This window comes from Monodon monoceros, unplaced genomic scaffold (assembly GCF_005190385.1).
Source record: "Monodon monoceros isolate NGI ecotype Baffin Bay Population unplaced genomic scaffold, NGI_Narwhal_1 Super_Scaffold_7, whole genome shotgun sequence".
Taxonomy (NCBI): domain Eukaryota; kingdom Metazoa; phylum Chordata; class Mammalia; order Artiodactyla; family Monodontidae; genus Monodon; species Monodon monoceros.
Genome location: NW_021703784.1, coordinates 30,033,416 through 30,039,625, shown reverse-complemented (window position 1 = coordinate 30,039,625; position 6,210 = coordinate 30,033,416). Strand labels below are relative to the sequence as shown.

The following is a 6,210-nucleotide window of genomic DNA, read 5'->3' as shown; positions in this document are numbered from 1 at the left end:
TACCGCAAAACAAAAAAATTAAAAAATAAAGTAAAAATAAAAAAAAATAATAAAATAAATAAAAATAAAATTAGACATGAAAAAGGAGAAGTTACAACAGGCACCACAGAAATACAAAGCATCCTAAGAGACTACTACAAGCAACTCTATGCCAATAGAATGGACAACCTGGAAGAAATGGACTAATTCTTAGAAAGGTATATCCTTCCAAGACTAAACCAGGAAGAAATAGGATATAAGAACAGACCAATCACAAGTAGTGAAATTGAAACTGTGATTAAAAATCTTCCAACAAAAAAAAGTCCAGGACCAGATAGCTTCACAGATGAATTCTATCAAATATTTAGAGAAGAGCTAACACCCATCCTTCTCAAAGTCTTCCAAAATATTGCAGAGGAAGGCACACTCCCAAATTCATTCTATGAGGTCATCATCACCCTGATACCAAAACCAAAGACACTAAAAAAAAAAAAATTACAGACCAATATCACTGATGAATATAGATGCGAAAATCCTCAACAAAATACTAGCAATCAGCATCCAACAACACATTAAAAGGATCATACACCATGATCAAGTGGGATTTATCCCAGGGGTGCAAGGATTCTTCAATACATGCATGTCAATCAGTGTGATACACCATATTAAGAAATTAAAAATAAAAGTCATATGATCATCTTAATTGATGCAGAAAAAGGTTTGACAAAATTCAACAGCCATTTATGATAAAAACTCTCCAGAAAGTGGGCATTGAGGGAACCTACCTCAACATAATAAAGGCCATATACGACCAATCCACAGCAAATACCACTCTCAATGGTGGAAAACTGAAACCATTTCCTCTAAGATTAGGAACAAGGCAAGGATGTCCAGTTTAGCCACTATTATTCAACACAGTTTTGGAAGTCCTAGCCACAGCAATCAGAGAAGAAAAAAAGTAAAAGGAATTCAAATTGGAAAAGAAGAAGTAAAACTGTCACTGTTTGTAGATGACATGATACTATACATAAAGAATCCTAAAGATGCCACCAGGAATCTGGTGCCACCAGGAATTCATAGAGCTAATCAATGAATTTGGTAAAGTTGCAGGATACAAAATTAATGCACAGAAACCTCTTGCATTCCTATATTTTAAGGATGAAAAATCTGAAAAGAAATTTAGGAAACACTCCCATTTACCATTGCTACACAAAGAATAAAATACGTAGGAAGAAAGCTACCTAGGGAGACAAAAAATCTTTATGCAGAAAACTATAAGACACTGATGAAAGAAATTAGAGATGATACCCATAGATTGAGAGATATACCATGTTCTTGGATTGGAAGAATCAATATTGTGAAAATGACTATCCTACCCAAAGCAATCTACAGATTCAATGCAATCCCTATCAAATTACCAATGGCATTTTTTACAGAACTAGAACAAAAATTTTCACAGTTTGTATGGAAACACAAAAGACCCCAATGGCCAAAGTAATCTTGGGAAAGAAAAACGGAGCTGGAGGAATCAGGTTCCCAGACTTCAGACTATACTACAAAGCTACAGTAATCAGGACTGTATGGTACTGACACAAAAACAGAAATATAGATTAGTGGAACAGGGTAGATAACCCAGAGATAAACCCAAGCACATATGTTCACCTTATCTTTGATAAAAGAGGCAAGAATATACAATGGAGAAAAGACAGTCTCTTCAATAAGTGATGCTGCGAAAACTGGACAGCTACATGTAAAAGAATGAAATTAGAACACTCCCTAACAGCATACACAAAAATAAACTCAAAAAGGATTAAAGATCTAAATGCAAGTACAGATGCTATAAAACTCTTAGAGGAAAACATAGGCAGGACACTGTGACATAAATCACAGCAAGATTCTTTTGATCCATCTCCTAGAGAAATGGAAATAAAACCAAAAATATACAAATGGGACCTAATGAAGCTTAAAAGCTTTTGCACAGCAAAGGAAACTATAAACAAGATGAAAGACAGCCCTCAGAATGGGAGAAAATATTTGCAAATGAATCAATGGACAAAGGATTAATCTCCAAAATATTTAAACAGGTCATGCAGCTCAATATCAAAAAAACAAACAACCCAATCCAAAAACGGGCAGAAGACATAAATAGACATTTCTCCAAAGAAGACTTAGAGGTGGCCAAGAAGCACATGAAAAGCTGCTCAACATCACTAATTATTAGGGAAATACAAATCAAAACTACAGTGAGGTGTCACCTCACACCAGTTAGAATGGGCATCATCAGAAATCTACAAACAACAAATGCTGGTGAGGGTGTGGAGAAAAGGGAACCCTCTTGCACTGTTGGTGGGAATGTAAATTGATACAGCCACTATGGAGAACAGTATGGAGGTTCTTTAAAAAACTTAAAATAGAATTACCATATGACCCAGCAATCCCATTATTGGGCATATACCTAGAGAAAACCATAATTCAAAAAGACACATGCGCCCCAATGTTCATTGCAGCACTATTTACAGGAGCCAAGTCATGGAAGCAACCTAAATGCCAATGACAGATGAATGAATAAAGAAGGTGTGGTACATATATACAGTGGAATATTACTCAGCCATAAAAAGGAATGAAATTGGGTCATTTGTAGAGACGTGGATGGATCTAGAGATTGTCATACAGAGTGAAGTAAGTCAGAAAGAGAAAAACAAGTATATATATTAACGCATATGTGTGGATCCTAGAAAGATGGTACAGATGAACCGGTTTGCTGTTCAGAAATAGAGACACAGATGTAGAGAACAAACTTATGGACACCAAGGGGGGACAGTGGCAGGGGGTGGGGGGTTGTGGTGTGAAAAAAAAGAGAATTAATTATATAGGCCTTAATAAATTGATATTGGAAACTTTTTTTCATTATTTATTTTAAATTTCAAGAACAATTATGAGACTTGAAATTCGAGAAAAAAGAGAGCACTAAGTATTCTTTCAGTGGACTTGTCCTTAGTGTTATCTAGCTGATCCTCCAGGGATTATTTGGTTGTATTTGATTATTTCACTGTCTGCTTGACTAATCTATTTCATAGCTGTTTAGGGATAGAAACTAAGTTGTAGAAAACCGATAACAATCTAAGTTTTTCCAGTCCAGAGTAATGCAAACAGTCTTGTCCATAGAAATGCAAAGACTCTAAAAAAAAAACTAATGAAGAGGGGCTTCCCTGGTGGCGCAGTGATTGAGAGTCCGCCTGCCGATGCAGGGGACACGGGTTCGTGCCCCGGTCCGGGAAGATCCCACGTGCCACGGAGCGGCTAGGCCCGTGAGCCACGGCCCCTGAGCCTGCGCGTCCGGAGCCTGTGCTCTGCAACAGGAGAGGCCACAACAGTGAGAGGCCCGCATACCGCAAAAAAAAAAAAAAAAATGATGAAAGAGTCTCATAGAAACAGTGAATAAACTGGTGGTTGCCAGAGAGGAGGGGGAGGGGCTTTGGACCAAATAGGTGCAGGGGATTAAGAGGTACAAAACTTCCAGATAGAAAATAAATGTCAAGGGGATACAATGTACAGCATATGAATTATAGCCAATAATATTTTAATAACTTTGTATGGTGAGAGATGGTTACTAGACTTATCATGGTGATCAATTCATAGTGTATATAAATGTCAAATCATTATGTTATACACCTGAAACTAATATAATATTATATGTCAACCATACTTCAATTTTAAAAAAAGGAATGCAATGGCATATTGTCTCATAGAGATAAAACTTTTAAATGTAAAATTTATATTTAATTGACCTATAAAATTTTAACCAGTTTTGCGTTTATTAGCAAAATCACTTCAATATTCCTATTTGCACATATATATTCTCCAAAATCTCTTACTAGTACACTCATTAATTAATTGAATAAACAAATTCTTTGACATATGTTTATTTTATGTTTGTTTGAGAGTCATAATTTTACCTTTTAGAAAATTATAGTTTGGCAGTTTGGGAGGTTACACTGAGAAGCCCAAGTGGGCTGTCTTGGCAAAGTATCAAGTAATCCGCATTTCTGGAGAAGTTCACTCATGTTTATATAACCTGGACACATCCTTTCTTGGCCTCCACAGTGAATTCCAAGTAACGATAGAATTTTAGCTTTGCTTACTCTGTTTCTCTAGTTTTTCTTCTCTGTCTACTGATTTTTTTTTCTGACTTTCCCATAGTCAACAATATATTCCCAAGTGGTTGCAACAGTGACTGGAAATTTGGTTTTATAGCATAACCATTTGATGATGTTTCTAGATGATGCAGATGAATTCTCTGTTGTGTGAGAAACAACAGAGAAACTGATTGGTTAGTCTTTTTTGTTTGTTTTTCTGTTCATCTATATTTTCGTGAGCTCACATCAATTCAGAATTTTGTGCCCCCTGGGAAAGAGGATAACTCTTTAAGATCGAGACCGGTTTGTCTTTGTATTTCTGTGTTTATCCTGGACTGGGCTGAGGTGTGAGACTGAAGCCGTAAGTTCACACTCTTCCCATCCTTATTTCTTCTTTCCTTCATAATGTGCAGCAGCAGGTAGAGAGATCTCTTGAAGGTTACTCCAAAGCCCATGGAAGTGAATGTTGTGGTAAATCTCGGGCTCTGCTGATGGGGGCCGGGCCATCTAGGAGCAATGTCGGCACCAGGCTCGGTCACCTCTCTACCACTTGTGGCGGCTAAGTACAGACAGAACACAGGTAGCTCCCCAGGAGGAAGCTCAGCACCACAACAAACCCCAACAAGAAGACAATCCTTGGGAAGGTCAGGAACAGGTGCTGAATAAGAAAGACAGTGTCAACAACCTGCGAGTGTCCAAGGTCATCAACTTAAGTCACCAGGTACAAGTCAGACACCACCAACTGGACCAGAAACAGTGCTCTCCACAGCCGTGGTGGCAGCTTAGGCTGTCACCATCAAGAGAAAGAAGAGGAAGTACCTGGTGTTCCAGGCCCCAATGCAGTTGTTCACCCACACACAGTGATGGTCAAACTGATGTACACACCAGTTATACATGCTGCAGTGCTTGGATCATGCTGGCTTCCTTAAATCACATGTGGAGCGCTTCACGTTCTTTGGGAACATCACTTCATCGAATTCATAAACTTGAAGAAACAGTAATTCGTTTGCTTTTGTTATGGTACCAGGGTTGGTTACACAACTTAGGGCAAAAACAAACAAACAAAACAGGTTTACAACCAGCAGCAGATAAGGCAGAAAAAGGTAATACAAGGAGAACTCCAGCTCTTGACAAAGGCAAAATATTTCCCAGGTGTATTTGGCATAAACTATCCCTTGCAAGATGAGATGCAGGATAACGAAGGTGTGGTTCCATGTATGAAAGTGGTAATGAAGCAATCTTACTATGGCTGTCCAAAGGCATTCTGGAATCATACAGGAAAAAGAATCTGTGCTCCTCCTCTGACCAGGCCTTTCAAGCAATGGGTTTTTGAGCAGATGCAGATTGTAACAACACCAATCAGCACCAAAGCCAGGTAGAACAAGAAGAGAACCAGAAAGTCCATCCTGGGGGAGGTGATTCAGGGTCCCCAGCCTACATATATCTTTTGTTTGGATAGTTTTCAGCTGGTAGCTCTGGCATTCCTCCTCCAAACATTCACAGAGAATTCAAATGGTGTCTCCTCTTGTGCAGTGGCATCCGCCTGGCACAACAGGTGGCACCCAAAGCTGCAGGACATGGTTCCTCTAAGACAGCGGTCCCTAACGTTTTGGCACCAGGGGCCAGTTTCGTGGAAGACAATTTTTCCACCGACAGTGGGGGAGTGGTTCAGGAGGTAATGCGAGTGATGGTTCAGGTGGTGATGTGAGCAATGGGGAGCGGCAGATGAAGCTCCACTCACTCGCCCACTGCTCACCTCCTGCTGTCCGGCCTGGTTCCTAACAGGCCACGGCCTGGTACTGGTCTGCGGCCAAGGGTTGGGGACCTCTGCTCTCGGATGCTGGATCTGGCACCGGGATCCTTACATAATCTTAATATGTCCCAAATTCACAGAAAATGAGAAAAGTAGTTTTAATATAGTAAATGTATTATTTTTTTAAATTCTTTTTTACAGATACTATTAACTCAGAAACATCTTAAGAATTTAAGTTCACATAATAACGGTAAGTCTCTGGTAAATCAGAATGGTTTAATAATCTTGGTTTTATGAAAAAAGCTAAGTCTTCTCTGATTTATTAGTGTTAAGTATAATACA

At 38.9% G+C, this 6,210-nt stretch overlaps 1 pseudogene; it reads right to left on the bottom strand.

Annotated features, from left to right (window-relative positions):
* Window positions 1-4,499: 4,499 nt before the first annotated feature.
* LOC114887817 lies at window positions 4,500-5,520 on the bottom strand (annotated as a pseudogene).
* Window positions 5,521-6,210: the final 690 nt, after the last annotated feature.